Here is a 19,111-nt window from a genome sequence, read left to right as displayed (position 1 = left end):
TTTTGCGACGATGAGGCTCTCGCGAACCTCGCAAATATTTCTTGCACGCGTATAAAAGTTGGTTTACATTATTCTTTTGGGCACCATCTCCAGCCCGGTAAAGTGAACTGGTGTAGTTTGTTTTTATGCAAAATAAAGCGACTCACAAAATCTGTGCGTGAATTTAACTTTATTCCACGATGTCGGTTAGCGTATTTCTGAGAAAGTCAAAGGCCTGTATAGATTACAGTAGTAAATTGCCTGTAAAATGTAATAAAACTATTTTTTCCGCAAAATTTTTGATAAAATTAGAATAATCATTCCAAAATTAGCGTAATATTTAGTTCGCCGTAAATTGCAACTTTAAAACGCACATGGAACCTTAGGTTCCCGGTCTTCCAACTTATCTTTCAACCGGGAACTAAATACCCACAGCTAACAAAAGGCTAGTCTCAAAACACTGCCTATAATAACGCATTTAACTGCTTATGCGATTGCCCCAAACCAATATATACTCCACATCTTTTGTATTCTGATGCATATGTCAATTTGAGTAATGTTTAACATTGGTTTAAATGTTTCTTAAAATGTCGTTAAGATCAGGATGGGAGATTGTTACGTTCATTACATCGCAAAATATTTTGGTTAAAAAACCTTTTTGCTGCTTGGCCACAAGCAAGATTTTCAATGCACACATAGAGATTCTAATGAATGTTGACATGTGCCTTGGCACAGAAAATTGCGTGGTCTCTAGTATGGACGTGTACGTGGTCACCAAAATAGAACATGTCCAAAACTCTGAGGAGCCACGATTTGGTTTTGAAATTGACAAATAACTAATTCAAGCTTTGATAGAGTCAAAAGAGTTTGCAACATTAAAAAAAATACTAGTAGGTCATGTAACATATTCGAAAGTTGGCGGCGTGAAAGTAATGCGCAGTATCAATTAAGGGCCGGAACTCTTAAGGGGATGTGCAGCTATCTTGTACATTTAAGGATAAGAATGTAAACTTTTCTTGAACTGGCTTGTTTCTGCCCGAAACTGGCCAAAAATGTTGCCAAAAGAAATAAAAACAATAAATATGAAGTCCTACATGTCATTTTGTTTTAAAAGCATGCAAACAAGAACAGGACAATGCCTTTTTAATCACTCAGAACAGCTGTCGAACTGCGCAGCTACAGACTTATTTAAGGGATTTCAAGATCTGAAAAAAATATGAAGTGGGGGGGGGGGGTCATTTGTGTCCTTTCTAAATTTCTAAATTACACAGCGCAAGGTGCAAGATTTCTCATTCCAATATTTCTTACTTTATTTAATTTTTAAAATTTTAAATGTACTTATAAAAATCCAAATGTCATTTTTAAAAAAAGCTAACACCATCATTGCACAAAGTAAGACTTTAAAAAGTACTAATTGTGCATAAGTTAAATTGTCACTTTTTTAAATGTAAACATACCCTGAACAAATATCAAAATTTTAGTAAAAAAATGATACAAAAGCGAAATTGGTTTCGAAAACAAGCTTTGTTATTTTACTTAATCAATCATACCTAACATTGCCATATAATATACTGATATTTTCTTATTGCCCCAAAATATTTTGTGTCATTGAATCAAAAACCTACTTGTTGTCTTTAAATCCTTTTAAAAGCGTAAAAAAGATTAACACAGTCATAATTACCGCTTTCGTCATAGGAAAGACACAATTGATGGCCATGGTATTTTTGAAATAAAGTAATTGCTAACGCTAGAGTAATCCAGAAGTGTCTTTCGCAAACTAACATGTGCTAGACTGTCGATGAATATATTCAATTACATATCGCCTTACGGCTTTTAGAAGTTATCATTGCATTTGATATGTAGTGTTGTTTTCATGTGTACCAAAGCATACAATTTGGGATCTCAATTTAAAGACTAAAATTAAATGAATCTGCACTTTTTTTTCACAATGAGGCAGAAACTTTATTAGCAAAGAATGGAATTGAAGAAGTTGACGTTCCAACAAATAAATTTATTTCAAATTTATCCTTGAACCACAAAGAGATGGCTCTCAAAGACCAATAATTAATTTAAAAAGGTTAAATTTTAATGAGTTTGTAAAAAACTAACATAACAGACAAGAGATTCTGCAATTAAAAAATATGATTATTTGATTTGTATTGATCCCAAAGATGCTTATTTTATAGTTAGTGTTCATCCAGATTTTACAAAAATGTTGGCATTCTAATGGAATAATATTTTGTATAAATTAATGTATTACTATGTAGCCTCAGCACCGAGAGGTTTTAACTAAGGTATATAAACCAGTTTTTGCAGCTTTCAGAACAATGGATACAGTTTTGTTACATTATCAACGGTTCTCTTATTATTAACAAGAGTTTTGATGCAAAAGTGAAATAGTAATGAGTGATTTAGATTATCTTGGTTTCTCAAAAAATCATTAAAAGTCATTGAAGACACAAAGTCAAAGATTAAATTTGTGGGCTTATTATTTAATCGATACAATTTAAGATTTTTCTATCCTGAAGAAATGATCTCTAAAATCATGACATCATATTAGAAACAATGCAAGAACATTCGGTTCCGATACGGAAGTTTGCGTCTTCGATTGGTCTAACTGTTTATACATTCAAAGCAAAAATAAAAGTTGAAAAATTCCTGCTTTGCTTTAATAACACATAATTCAGAGGAAATTGTTTAAGAAATTACATAGTTGATACACGATGTTGAGAAATTTAATAGAAGACTAATTAAAAATCTACATATTGATTATTTGGTTGAAACAAACGCATCCATTTAGGACTGGGGGCAAGTTTTAGTGACAAATACACTGAAGGTCAATGGTCGTTGTTAGAAGCTAGAATCCATATATTTGAAACTTAAATATATTGAAATCATTTTTGAAAGTTATACCAATTGTCACATTAGGATTAAATCCGATAACACGACGACTGTAGGAACTAATATCAATGCGACGGACAGTATGTCTTCTAGATCATTGGATTTAATTCAAATCGGAAATTGATGTATAGGAAAACATATTATTATGTTAGCAAAAAATATATAGGGATTTAAATATGTTTGTGCATAATTGTTTTGTAGAAATTTCTAAGATTCAAAAGAATGAATGTTAAAATCTGATATTTCTTTCTATTAGGTTTATTTGGGAGAATTATGAATAAAAGCATATTTATTGGATAGTAGAGGAAGCTATTATCATTTCTCTTCTTTGAATAATACATAGTTGGTTTTCATTATTGAAATCAATTTTAATATCTATTCCTACTAGGTTGTCAAGACACAAAACTCTACTGATTATGCCACACATGGGAGAGTTTCATCCCTTGGTAAGGAAATTATCCTTGATAACTTATGTTTTATCTGGAAACAGAAGAAAAGTGGGTTGAATAGTGCATTTAATGGAAAATTAATCTCTGTCAACTTTCTGAAGTGAATGTTCTTATATTTAGTTATAAATTTTAACATAAATTAATAATTTTTTAACTCATTTTTTTCAATGTAAAAAAGATTAACAACCAGACATTGATTTCAACAATGATTAAAAGATATTCTTAATATAGGCCTCCTGAGACTTCCTGTAAATGTAAGCAGCGATGGATGTTTCAAAGCTATTGCGATTTTATGTTGTCTTTGTCCACTTTAAACATTGAATCTCAAAATGATGTCTCTTAAATTAGTAGCACTCTGGGCAATAACTACTACCGCAGAAGCAAAAAAGCCTATCAGTTTTGAATTTAGATTTTATATGAGTATTTTCAATGATAAAACCGGATTACAAATTCAAACTCCTGTAAAAACGTCAAGGCCAAGAACACCTTTGCCTTCAATTACTTTTCACAAATATGATAAACTAATGTTATGCGTCTGAGGCCTAAGAGGATATCATATACCCACCTACAGACGCCTTTTGTTTTGTTTCCCAAACCCTGTAGGGGGGTTGTCACAAATTCGTTTAAGATGATTGCCGCGCTCGGACAGGCCTTTTTAAAGAGGTAAGGTTCTGTGTTGTCAAATGATCACCCGTTTTAATGTTATGCTACAAAAGATAACCATGCTATACGATACCTATTGAGCCTTAGGCTTATAACATATAATGGATCTTATCCTTCACACTCTTAAAATAATGCTCGGATGAGGGACCATTATATATGTATGCTTTTTGTAATCTTTTTACCTAAATGATACACAAATTGCACTTTGGCGTGATTCATTCATTAAGTTATAACAGAAGTATTAAACTGTTCAGGGTTATGTTACACGATATATAAGAACTTGTTTAGCCAATCAAATTATGTGTTACAATCAGAATTAAAATATTTCACTTAACATTTCCAGCCCAAATTGAATTTTTGGTTGTATATTGGATATCAAAATATTATTCAAAGAGAAAAGTTTTGAATGTCCGATCTGAAATTGCTTGAAAACTTTTAAAATAGTCTTTAGATTTTATTTCATGTTCGAAAAAAACAATCCATGTGATTCATATGTTGACAGTTTGCATATACAGTTGTTTGTTATTTTTATTTTGTTAAAAGCATTCATCTTTTATCCCTTTCTGAGAAACAAACAACTCAATCAAACAAACAATGCAAATAGCTGATAAAACAAAAGTATTCTAAGTATTGCTTCAGGTCAATAAAAAGCAAAGTATGACTTTTTGAGACTATATTTATTTTTTGTGTACAATAAGATTGGCTGTCAAAACATATTCAATTTACATGATTGTACATTGCTATTATAATCATTTTTTCGTCCATTTCAATAGCTAACCATTTTGATTTATAAGTATAATTTATGAACTCTTATACACCTATAGATTCATGGACAAAACAAAAGATCATTTAACTTAATACAATATTTCTTCTATTTCAAAGCCTACTTTTCATTTTTTTACTTTTGTAAAGTGAATTGAAAAATTAAGAAGAAGGTAATAAAAAGTAAAAAATACAATTTATGCACAACAACACAAATAACACCATGTAAACACATCTAAACAAAAATGAAACAGACATGACCTTTTTTGATACCCGAAAACATATTATGGACATTTTTAATTTATCTAGAAGTTGTTAAATCATATTATTATACTTTCATGTTAAATACTGAAATCTGATTGGTTAAGACGCAGTTGATAATCCGTTCTATAACCTAAGCGTAAGCAACACACTTAGCAACGGGTAACACAACGAATTGTTACATGCGCGTAAACTATGCGCGAACCGTTCGCCAAAGAATTCACGTCATTCATATATAAGAGTAGTAAAGTTTTCTTTAAAATTGAAACATTCAGTATAATAAAATAAATAGTGCCTGTTTAGGAGGCTTCGCGTAGGTTGACAATAGTTTTCCCGGGGTGTCAATTTCAACTCTTACCCTCCTAAACAGGCACTATTGATATAATAACATCTTTCAAAATATCAAATAGCTTATGATCATCAATTCATTGATACATAAAGTAAAGATAATATCAACCCAAAGAAACTTTTTATCTGCTGCGTTATCTCTATAACTTGCTCAAAATGATAGAAACAATTGCAGGAGAAGAAAGGACCGCTTTTCATTCATTGTCTTTGAACCATTCTGTGGGGGAAAAACAATAAGTACTTACCAGGATGCGTTACTAATAATTATTGTATGAGGTTATTTCTTAAAACAGACCGGAATAGCTTAATCAATAAAATCAAGTATTACAAGAGAAATAGACTTCTCTAGTAATTTTTTTTAAAGAAATTCTTAGTTTACCTATTATGGTGGGTAAATAACAGTATTCTGTCATATTTCTTTTTCGCACAAATAAACTGTTATTATCCGCTTTTTTGCTGTTTTTCTATTACTTTTTTATTTTATTTTTTTTCGTATCTTAAATAATTGCAAAATGCATACTAAGCTGCAAACTAATATGCTTGCTCACTTAATGACAGAATACTATAGGACAAATCCAAAGCTTTTTAAATTGCCGCTATCCAAGCATGCACAGAAAAACAATTATTCCGAAATATTCATAAAGTCGATTAGTGTAGACGAATCTAGAATTGCATACTTTTTAAAATTTTGTTTCGTCTCGTATTTTAAAGCGCATACTAATCTGCAGACGAATTCAAGCATGCACTGAAAAAAATATGCCAAAATAATTATAAAGTATTCTGCGTCGAATCTGTTACTATGATTGATTTCATTTTCATTGATATTCAAATTGAATTTCAAAAATTTTACCTGATGCCGCGGTAACGTAGGGTTTCCAAACACGGATAATTGTTGAAATGAAGATTTGTGATCACCAGTTCCCTTCTAGGGTGAAACACAGCCGCAATAAATGTTGATGCAGCTGTTTGATTTTGCAGAACAGAAAATTCCTCCTCCTCTTGTCTTTAGATGAACTCGCACAAGATGCTTATGCCTTGGTCGATGCGTGAGCTGTAAATAAAAGCAAACACTGGGTGTCTAGTTGTCACTTTGCTCTTATATATTACGTAGGATTAAAAGGTGTTCACTAAACGCCTTTCAAATATACTAATATCAAGACATTTACACATTCCTAGCCAATAAGAAAAAAGACTTGATGTTACACAGAACAGCTCACAATTCCACATTTACAGTCATGATGTTTCACACTATTAAACGATGGAAATAAATTTCTATTTCTAACGTAGTCAAAGAGAACCTGGTAACGCTTGAATAGATTAATTGTGTTCAAATTCTAATTCTGTTTCTAAAATACGTTTCCATTTGTTGTCTACGCATTAATTGCAATTTTTTAAGCTGGGATTATTTTATTAAACGTAATGTCATATGATCGCAAAGAATCCAGACCTCTCAATGTGAACTCGACATACGTTAACATACGTGAATTATTCGTTCTCAACCAGTTTAAGTTAGTTTAAAATCAGATGTTGATTTTCCATAAAACATGTTTTAAAACAATCTAAAATTAAAACTGAGAGGGGCATGGTCATGATTTTGGACGAATTCTATTTTCATGATTTTATTATTTACAATGCTTTAGAAATGCATTTCAAATGATCAAATAAAATTTGAGAGTCACTCGTAAAGTTATAAGCAAGATACAGGGCTCACAATTCTTTGTCATGTAAAAAAGGCTCGTGCCCTGTTTTTGGTTACATATGTTCAATATCCCAGTACAAAAACTTTTCCCAGCCTATGAGTCTATCTTTTTATTTATTTCAAGCATTGATACACAGTTCCTAACGTTTAACACATTCGTTTTAGGTTTAAAACTGAAATTTTTACTTCAACGTTCAAAAGGTAAACAAACGCTTTGTTTACATATCAAGAATTTCAAGCCCTGTTACTCGCTTGAAACTCAACAAATGACACTCAAACTTTGGTTGCCTATTAAAAATGTCCTTCTGAAACATTGTAAATATTAAAAACAGAAAAATAATTTTTAAAACAAAAAATTGTGACCATGCCCCTTTTAACACATAACGTCCCGTTATGTTAATCATCTTTTAAGTTATCAATATAAAAAATCGGTCTAATAGTAAATACTTTCGAAATGCAACAACACAGACCCGTGTCGCAAGGGATAAGCCCCGCTTGATGCATTTGACGTATCATCTCTGTTCCTATAGAACTTAAATTGAACTAATCAGTTCAGTTCCAAATATGAGGAAGAAGATAATGTATACAGGGTTATTTTCGCCCATTGTAATTTTCGCCCTTCTACACTTGCAAACAGTTTTGCCCCGTCCTGAATTCCCCCAGACACAGTTGTGTTTAAAGAAAATCAATTGAAGACATCGGAATTCGCCCAGTCCTAAATTCGTCCGTTAACAATGAGGGCGAAAGGGGCGAGAATAAAACTGGGACGAATATTTTTCTGTAAACAGTACCCTTTAAAGACAATATCTCACTCCCATATCACAGGAGCAAAAGCCTCACCCAATGCATCTAAAATAGGGATCTTAATCCGTCCCGTATCTCACCTTTAAACTAGGCAGAAAAGACATGGGGACTTTGATATCCAATGTTTGTACTTCTGATTCTTCCGACGAAGAACCGTTGGATAAGGAGGACAGTTTTGTTTGTGTGTGTGTGTGTGTGGTTTTTTTTTTAAGACAGGCCGGTGTAGACCGCACACTCAGAAAAGAACAGGCTGGTTTCTGGAGAGGTAGAGGGATTGTCTCTGAATTATATATATATATATATATATATATATATATATATATATATATATATATATATATATATATATATATATATATATATATATATATATATATATATATATATATATATATATATATATATATATATATATATATATATATATACCATTTAAACTGTCTTATTTGTATTGTGATTCAACTTTTTCTTCTGTAATTGTAACATGTAAATCAAGAAAACTTTGATGATATGCTTTACCTTTATTACTTTCCGTCAATTCAAACGTAATTATGTGAAACAGAAAAATCTGACAAAAACATCTGAAAAACAAGAATCCTTGTGTGACAGATTTAGTCAAATTTGACTCTGTAGTTCTGAGTTCTAGATGAAAGACATAGGTTTGAGATTTACCTTGCATCTTCTTCGCCAAAGGTACATGATTTTTTTGTTCGCTATTTTGTAAAAAAAAACTTTTTAGAAATGTGTGTATGGTAGATTTCGTTAAATTTGACTTTGTAGTTCTAAATTCAGTAGTAAACACTAAGGTATGATATACCATAGGTATAAAATACCTATCATACAGATTACAAAAGATAGGACAGTTTATACCAGGCAAAATACTGGGTATATTGTAGACAAATTGTCAAGAAACAAGGTTGTCATGTTGAAGAAATCACGACAAACAGATAACTGTTAATTATCAATCAGTGACAAAGACTTTTGAGTATATCGTTTTATCAACTTTTTCTTATAAAAAATGGTATTCTTTAATTTCATTTATGTTTAAAATTGGTAATTTATACTTTTTGCAACAACAATTTTAAACTTTTTATAGATCTGGATTTTTATCACAAATCTTTATCTTTAATTTTTACAAATTCCATTCTTATTCTGTAGAGGAAGAAAAAGTGTCTGCAAAGTCAATTATGGGGGAAAGGTTTCTGCATAGTCTAGTTTAAAAAAACCACTTTCCTCAGAGTTTCTGCAGCGTTTATAATGAAAGAAACACTTGCTTTAGAGTTTCTGCAGAGTCTACAATGAAAGAAACATTTTCAACAGAATCTATAATGGAAACACTACCTTTAGAGTCTTAAATGGGAGAAACACTTTACGTAAAGTCTTTAATAAAGACGCTTTATGTACAGTCTATAACCGGAGGAACACTTTCTGCAGAATTTGTAATGGAAGAAACAATTTTTACGGAGTCTTCAATGGAAGGAACCTTTTATGTAGAGTTTACAATAAAAAATAAAAACACTTGGCAGAGTCTTAAATTGATGAAACACATTCTAGGGAATATTTTCTGCTGAGTCTATAATGAAAGGAACGCTTTATGTAGAGTCTATAATAGAAGAAATACACTCTGCGGAATTTATAATGGAGTAAACACCTTTTTCAGTGATTGCAATTGAAGAAACACTTTCTGCAGGATCTATTATAGAAGAAACATTTTTAGCAAAGGAAGATACATTTTCTGCAGAGTATATCATTAAAGAAACAGTTTCTGCTGAGTTTATAATGGAAGAAACGCTTTCTGCAATTTATGAAAGTACTTTCATCTGAAAAAATACTTTATGTAGTCTACAGTGGAGTAATAATTTCTACAGAGTCTACTTTGGCGGACACAGTTTTTGCGGTGTTTATAATGGAAGAAACGCTTTCTTGTTTAGAGCCTTTAATGGAAGAAACACTTTTTGTTAAGTCTGAGGTGGGATAATCATTTTGGTAGGGTATGTAATATATAAACACTTTTTGTAGTCTGTATTAGATTAAATACTTTTTGCGGAGTCTAGAATTGTTCTTCTGGTGACTTCAATCTCAATTCGAAACATTTATTCATTTGAAACGTTTTCATGCTTGAGGAAATGTTTTATCATTTGTTTTATTACCTAATCGAAGGGATTTTGTTGTTTTATTACCATTTAAATATTTGCGTTTATTTTGAACTGCCAGTCAATAGACTGCGATCTATTAGACCGACGGTCAATAGACTGCGATCTATTGGACTGGCAACGTATTTCAGAACGCGGGTATGTTAATGTTACATCCTCTCAATAGTTCTCGGGGAAGGTATATTCCATTACATAGACGTTGTTTTTAGTACTTGGTGAAACCAAATTCAATGTTATCAAAATGGAGTATCAAATAATCAACAGCTTTAAAGCCTCAAATAAGGTAAAAGACTATTTAAAATCTAATGGGTTTAAGACCCCCTCCTTTGTGTAAACTAATATTAAATTGAGATGTTGTAATGCATGCAACAGGTTTTGTGCATGTAAAAGATGAAAAAAATCTTAGTATCTTGCATAATGGCACAAAAACCATCTGCAATATGCAAATTGTAAACCCCGAAAACTAAAAAAGGAATTAGGTAATAAAACAATTATTTAATGCTTGAACACTCAATAGACCAGAATTTTTTTCCCTTGGTGCAGCGAAACAGCTCATTATGATCTATTGCCCTCGGCCATTGGCCTCGGGCAATAGATCATACTGAGCTGTTCCCTGTACTTCGGGAGAAATATTCTGGTCTATTGACTGCTCAAGCATTAAATAATTGTATAATATTCCATGGTTAATTTATACAAGAGAATTGACGATATACAATAACTTTAATTCGGAAAGTCAAATGAACGTCACTAATAATATAATTAATCAAATGTACTACATATTTGCTCTTTTACATTTGTTTGCTTGTGTTTCGAATGTCTTATTACTATGCATAGATTATATCAAACCAAAACCAGTAAAGTGTAACTGAAACGTTGCATGATTCATTCATTTTATACTTTTTTATGCTGCAAATTGTATAAAAATATTTGAGTTTGAAAACTAATGCCATGAAATTAAATGAAGACCTTAATAGATTGATATTGTTAGAATATAAGGACACTTGACAGCAAATTATTTTGCAGTTAATACAGGAATATTGATGATACTCTATATTTTAGGGTTTTTTAAAAATCTAAACACATGATAGAAAATCGTGATTTTAAAGTTTTAACAGTTTTTTCTGCTTTAAAAAACTCTCTAAGTAAATGCACATGTAAATAACTGAATTGAAACTTTTAGTAAGCATACATGTATACACAGGTATCTGATGGGGAAAAAAATCAAACACAAGTTAAAAGAGAAGAAATCTTTAAGAAGATTGGGTTTAACTGGCCATTTTGGTACATTAAGGTTTTCAACGGGAGAGAATTATACAAATCCAAAAAAAGATTTTGAATTAACCTTAATGAATATAACTTTATTGTAATGTTAATCATATTAACAAACATTGAAGGTAGACCTGACAGGCAAGCTGGCCACTCGTCCTCATTAAAATATTGCGCAAGGATCACTAGAAACGTTGTAACCTTTCTGGAATTATCTACGCAGTTCTACATGTACACATACTAATGTTAATTATAATGAAATATCGAATAATTGTGTAATGTCACGATTCCAAATATGAAAAAACCGACAAACATTTATATTAAGTTAACAGTTTCAGCAGTTAAATCTGGTTTGTGGGCGTTGTTAATAAAAGTACAATAAAAATCTAAAAAAGATTTATTTCACACAAAAACCATTAATCTGCATAAAATCAAAACTTTAACAGGACCACAAGTAAGTAAGATTTTTTTTTACATTTATCCATGAAATGATATTAATGACATATCTGTATTTCCTTTTTTCATGTTCTTAAATCATAGTCAATGTGTATCTTTTGCAATTAACCAAGTTTTGAGTTTAGTTATTTGGTATCTCAATGTAACTACATTTCAGTATTCAAAACCATTTTTACAAATTACTTGGGTTTCATAACAGTTGAACAATTCTTATAAGATTGTTTTAAATGTTTCTTCGTAATTTTCGATGTTATATTCTAGCAATTTGTTTAAGAATCTATTGCAATCGGCTATGTTTAATTTCAATTTATTTATTCATGTAGGCAAGCACTTGCAATAGAATATACAGATTATTTCGGAGCTAAAACGAGTGATCAAGAAAAAAGAAACACTGCAGCAAAGAGGCGGCGCTTTGAAACGTATTCATTCAATTCATGTCCGAGGATGAATTGGTCTCTTTTCAACACGCAGTCATCCTCCGCGGGTAGGTTAAGGCAACTCCGAGTTTAATGACCGTCAAAATAATGATCAATTTAAAAACTGGTTTTGTTAAAGAAAACAGTGCGGAATATTAATACCAAGGGAATGTGTTCACCAAGATATTATTTTTCTACTTCGGAATCGACTCGATCTTTGAAGCTGCCGTGCCATGGTATCACGTGACAGTTAAAAATAGATCACTTTTTTACCTTAACAAAAAATCAAAAAGTGTAACACTACCCCGAAGTTCATTTGTATGTTTGCTACAATAATTCGATCGGCAATTAGTTCATGTTTATTAGTATTACTGCTAGAATCCTATTGTTAATCGCATAAAATAAATATTGTAAATATTTATCGGAAACCCTCTCAACTTCTATAATTTCATTGTAAATACTACGTATTTTTCATTTAAAACAACGAAGCAGAGGATTCTAGCAGCACTTTTCAGGTAGTTTAGGTCATATACCGTTGATATTTTCCAAAGTCATCTTTCATAATATCCGGGGTAGCGTTACACTTTTGCCTTTTTTGTACACACTGTCAGAGAAAAGGCTGGTCAAGCCATATAAATGTCGATCTGCTTACCTTATAACACTCGCTGATTAAACAAAATATCCATGCCTGTAGTATCCTGTTCATATCCTGACACTCCTCTAAATCTTAGGTATCTATTAAATAAGTCTCATTTCGGCATTGTTTACACTGCATTCCGATGATTTGTCTCCCGACATGATCTTCGCTATTAGACATGCTTGTGACGTCATCAATGATAATTATACGTAATAGAGAGAAATCGAAGATATATTCAGTTAGAAGAGTTTCTACTGATATTTTTATGCCTGTAGTTTTTATATTTTAAACCAGAGATAAAGTTAAAATCGACATGTTTCTGAGTGAAATATGACATCATGCTGCTTATTGTGACGTCATATCGATCAGAGGAATTTGATCGCTGAGAGTTGCCTTATCGTACCCGCGTCTTCCAACGTTTCTTCGACAGAAGAACTAGAGGAACAATCATCAGATACCGAGACCTACACGGTGTCTACCTCAGGTTCCTCAGGGTATCCAAACACCTCTGAGTCTGAGAGCAAGTCTGAGGACACTGAAAGAAGGAATGCAACAAATACGTTTTAGCCTTTGCAAAACGGTTCCGAATCGCTGGAATTGGAAAAGAGCAACCTTTGAAATAACTTCTACAGAAATGGAATTGAAATGATTATCAACAGAACAGGACGGTATGTATGTGTAAATAATATGACTTGAAATTAGGTATATATCTTTTATCATCGAAACATGCTCCCAAACACTGTTTATCCAACATCCTCTTGTCCTTGACCCTCTCTCATCAGTTTTCTCATACAAATTCTTTGACGTCATATTCATGAACATGTTTAGTAGATTATCGTTAAGAAATGTGTTGTTTAGTTGGTTAACAACATGCATGTTGGTAAACTTGGGACCATAAGCTGTGTGGACGTTGGAAAAGCAAAATGTATTGACTTTAATAGATATTTATAATCCCTCTTAACATATGATAACCTGGTTTGATTTCATTTTAAATACATGTATTATCCATTTTATTTCAGGAGAATGTTTCCGTATGTAAAGCTCACCTTGAAAGGCCTGGATCCTGCGGGATTGTATGACATAATGTTTGATATAATCCCAGCTGACACCAATTATTTTCAATTTGTGGACAACAAATGGGTAGCTATTGGAGAAGCTGAACAAGATTTTAATAACAACTTTTTCAAGCCTCCAGATTCTCCACAAATTGGGTCGGAATGGATGGCAAAAATCATATCATTCCAGAATGTAAAACTTTCAAACCAACCTAGCTGTAAATGTGGAATTGTAAGTTGTTTTCTTAGTCACTTCTTAAAATAGTGGCTTAAGCCTTGCTTTATTGGCTTTAAATGTGTTAATTGATATTTCGATAAAATCGTACTGGAGATGTCTACGTAGCATTTGACATGTAGGATGTGTTAATTGATATTTCGATAAAATCGTACTGGGGTTATCTACGTAGCATGTGACATGAAGCATTTAAGTACAAATTGATTTTTGCGTATCTTTGTATCAATTTACAGTTCAGTCTCCGAACCCTTAAGAAGTATTTAGTGAGAATATCTCTCATCAAACACAAGACTGACATATTTTCGGTGCTTGAAATTCCGGTTCCTGTATCGACGTTTGTAGCAGTTACAGCATACAACAACAGGCAGGTCATAGAGCTGAAGATCAAGAGCAATCCATATCCGAAAGCCTTCCGGTACCCCAAATGCAGGTAAATCGAATCTTACGTTTTGCTATTAGAGAAGCTGAACAAGAATTTAATAACAACTTTTTTAAGCATCCAAATTCTCCACAAATTTGGTCGGAATAGATGGCCAATATTATATCATTCCAGAATGTGAATCTTTCAAACCAACCTAGCTGAAAATGTAGAATCGTAAGTTGTTTTCTTAGTCACTTCTTAAAATTGTGGCTTATGCCTTGCTTTATTGGCTTTAATTGTGTTAATTGATATTTCGATAAAATAGTACTGGGGTTGTCTACGTACCAATTTACATGGAGGATGTGTTAATTGATATTTCGATAAAATCGTACTGGGGTTATCCACGTACAATTTGACATGTAGCATTTGAGTATAAGTTGATTGTTCCGAATCTTTGTATCAATTTACAGTTCAGTCTCCGAACCCTTTAGAAGTATTTAGTGAAAATATCTCTCATCAAACACAAGACTGACATATTTTCGGTGCTTGAAATTCCAATTCCTGTACCGACGTTTGAAGCAGTTACAGCATACAACAACAGGCAGGTCACGGAGCTGAAGATCAAGAGCAATCCATATTCCAAAGCCTTCCGGTACCCCAAAAGCAGGTAAATCGAATCTTACGTTTTGCAAAAGTATCAAGATATGAATCCAAACGGTGATATACCGCTGTATCTCTGTTTATTGTTTTTTCTGAAAATATTGATATTTGACATTTTTCTACATTTTGAGTAAAGATAACATTTTAGACACCCAACGGTCAAGAACAGATCACGTGTTTGTCATGTTGATTTAGACACCTCAGAAAAAAGGTCTATACAGTATGCAAATGAAATAATTGTTTGAATCAAAATAAACGCACGTATGACCATCCTCTGATTAGTAAAAATCAGAACTTTTCTTTCTAAGCAGGAAATATATTTAATATACTTTATGCAAGAACGCAGGTGTAACCTGGTTTCCTACTAATGGTAATGAGAGATCTAATCAAATGCATGTAATACATGTACCTATGATAAAATATTATTAAATCCTCATCACGAAAATGGTACCCTACATTTGTGTATTACAGAATTACATTATTTGATAAAATCATTTTTAGTCATATTTGTTTATCTTTTATTCCTTAATATGGATGGTAAGAGATAGGTAGGATAGAAAATAGCTCATTAGTGGGATAGGATGCATGATAGAGGATAGAATATAATTGATTTGTCAAATTTCACGATAACAGTTCTGCTACTTGTTGAAATGCATAGTTTTGTCCATTTTATATCTATAATCGAAACTATCCTTTATTCTTTTAAATTTAATCTTTATTTGTGTTACTCCTTAGAATGAAAAAGCCTTCAGTTTCTCTCTCTGATAAGAAGACAAATAAACATCAAAACAAAAAAATCCCAACATCAAGAATGGATATGTTCACGGAAAGCTTTGATGAAATTCACCACATACAGTAAGTTTTATAGAATTAAAAGCATGTATATTCTCTTATTTTGTACTAACTATCAAATAACTGTAATTTCCATCATTCCATATATTTCATACACCAAAAAAAATCCTCAATTAGTTATCAATATTTTATTTTAAAATCATCAAGACGAAGACGAAGATGAAGAATTAAAAAAAAACACCAAAAAAAAAATTATATTGACTTTAAACAAATTTATATCAAGAAATGATTTCGCAGGGCTACTTTTTCCTTAATATAGCTTCTACATGTATAATAACAAAAGACTACAGTCTATACAGCTTACATTATAAGTAATTAATTCTACATTTCAGACAACCATCACAATCTACGGCCTTGCAGAACGACAGACGGAGACCAAGTAAGTACACGTACCTAAGACTTTTCAAGTAAAACATTTTAACATAGCCTTGTCAAACAGAGTTACATATTATGTAATCACTAAAGCTGTGTTGGAGATAAGAAGTAATTAATTTTGAATTCAATATTTGAGAGAGAAATGGCTTACATATGTTAATTGCTTTTATGTTCTAAAGTGACATGCTTAAAGACAAAGGGTCTTTCCCTAGTTTTCTTTTTTTTTTAATAATAGCTGACACAGACTAAACAATTTAGATTTATTTTGCCTTTTTCGGTTCATCAATCTCCGAAGAATCAGAATTGAAGAACGATCAATGTACTCAAACAGAACTGTCAATGGCGGATGGAAACTTATGGTGCATGTTACCAGTCTGTAAGTTTTATATGATACTTTCCATAAACTTAATTAGAGAAACGTATATTTCATACGACAATACTTTGTATTTTGTTAACTATTAATTGAAATTCTGGGAAGGTTATTGAACGACAAAATAATATTTCACAAGACAATACTTTGTATTCTGTTTACTGTTAGTTGAAAATCCCGGAAAGGAAAGGTCTATGCAATAACTGTTTAGGTAATATTTAGGTACCTTTTATTCACGTGTGAGATCATGTGTTTGACAAAGAGAAATGCTTCATCATCATAAATCGGTATTATATATAACACAACACTCAAATGAAAAAAATGTTTTGTTAAATGTTTGGGTTGCTTTTCATTTAGGTCCAATTGTAAGGAATCTTTTAAACATGGCGACCTCTCCATCATGTCCTCGCAATATGAATCCGGACATCAACTCACTGAGGCAATATTTTGAGGCATTGTAGCAGGTGGAATTATACTCTGTAGAGAAGAGAATTCCTTGCAACAAGAATATGTATATATTTTAAATCGAGAATTGCTAGAGGAAAATCTTGGTGAAAAATAGATTGCTTTTGTATTATTTTCATGTTATATTTTCATTGAAATAAATGTCTGTGGAGAAAATATTTGTTTGTTTTTAATGCACTTTTATTCCTTCCAAGTTCTCCAAAAAGGCATCTTTCCAACTCAAGGGTTTCTGGTCCGCTCGACTCTACATAAACCCTTGACCGAATAGGCATAGTTTAACTGGGTTAGAAACATCGTACGCTGGTTGGTGTCATACAAGTTTGCATGATCCAATAAGAAGCGCTGTTTTAATAATGTTGTGAAGTGTGCATTGATCAATGTTGAACCATTGTCAAATAAATTTGAGACGGACTAGTAAGTATTTGACTTACTGCTGTCGGTTTTAAGTCCGAGTGAATCCATCTTTTGTACAAATTCGATTTTGTTAATGGGAGCAGCCACGTTGCTATATTGTTTCTGTTTATAACGCATTCTCTGATTGGTCAGAGCAAGAAATCACAAAAGTCCCAAAATGAGTACACTCACTAGATGGCGTAATCGTTAACCCGCAAATGTATTGTCTTTTCAGTCAAGGGTTTATGTAGAGTGGAGCGGATCAGAAACCCTTGACTTTGGAAGATGCAAAAAAAACTATATCTAGCTGAAGGTTTGTAACATTCAGAGGTACGAACTGGGAGCTACAGTTCCGTACATATTAAAAACTAGCAATTCACGACGCAAAAATTGCGCTAGTTTTTGACTGATTAGTCTTATTTTCAAAACATATCTTTTACAAAATATCCTCAGACAATTTACTACAAATATCGTCACTTCACTTGCCAAAAATTACTGTAAACCAAATATTATTCGCGACAACTTTATTTCGCAATTTCCCTAAAATTAACTGGTTCGCAACGACTTATTTTCGCGACCAAGCCTTTTTTTAAATTACAATTATATGGTAAATACTCGTCCGCGGCGAGAAATTTTTGCGACGATGAGGCTCTCGCGAACCTCGCAAATATTTCTTGCACGCGTATAAAAGTTGGTTTACATTATTCTTTTGGGCACCATCTCCAGCCCGGTAAAGTGAACTGGTGTAGTTTGTTTTTATGCAAAATAAAGCGACTCACAAAATCTGTGCGTGAATTTAACTTTATTCCACGATGTCGGTTAGCGTATTTCTGAGAAAGTCAAAGGCCTGTATAGATTACAGTAGTAAATTGCCTGTAAAATGTAATAAAACTATTTTTTCCGCAAAATAATTGATAAAATTAGAATAATCATTCCAAAATTAGCGTAATATTTAGTTCGCCGTAAATTGCAACTTTAAAACGCACATGGAACCTTAGGTTCCCGGTCTTCCAACTTATCTTTCAACCGGGAACTAAATACCCACAGCTAACAAAAGGCTAGTCTCAAAACACTGCCTATAATAACGCATTTAACTGCTTATGCGATTGCCCCAAACCAATATATACTCCACATCTTTTGTATTCTGATGCATATGTCAATTTGAGTAATGTTTAACATTGGTTTAAATGTTTCTTAAAATGTCGTTAAGATCAGGATGGGAGATTGTTACGTTCATTACATCGCAAAATATTTTGGTTAAAAAACCTTTTTGCTGCTTGGCCACAAGCAAGATTTTCAATGCACACATAGAGATTCTAATGAATGTTGACATGTGCCTTGGCACAGAAAATTGCGTGGTCTCTAGTATGGACGTGTACGTGGTCACCAAAATAGAACATGTCCAAAACTCTGAGGAGCCACGATTTGGTTTTGAAATTGACAAATAACTAATTCAAGCTTTGATAGAGTCAAAAGAGTTTGCAACATTAAAAAAAATACTAGTAGGTCATGTAACATATTCGAAAGTTGGCGGCGTGAAAGTAATGCGCA

General features: G+C 32.3%; 1 pseudogene; it reads left to right on the top strand.

Annotated features, from left to right (window-relative positions):
• The first annotated feature begins 11,988 nt into the window (after nucleotides 1-11,988).
• On the top strand, nucleotides 11,989-17,317 carry LOC128156559 (T-box transcription factor TBX5-A-like; annotated as a pseudogene).
• Nucleotides 17,318-19,111: the final 1,794 nt, after the last annotated feature.

This window comes from Crassostrea angulata, chromosome 7, assembly GCF_025612915.1.
Source record: "Crassostrea angulata isolate pt1a10 chromosome 7, ASM2561291v2, whole genome shotgun sequence".
NCBI classification, from domain to species: domain Eukaryota; kingdom Metazoa; phylum Mollusca; class Bivalvia; order Ostreida; family Ostreidae; genus Magallana; species Magallana angulata.
This window is presented reverse-complemented; position numbering and strand designations above follow the sequence as displayed.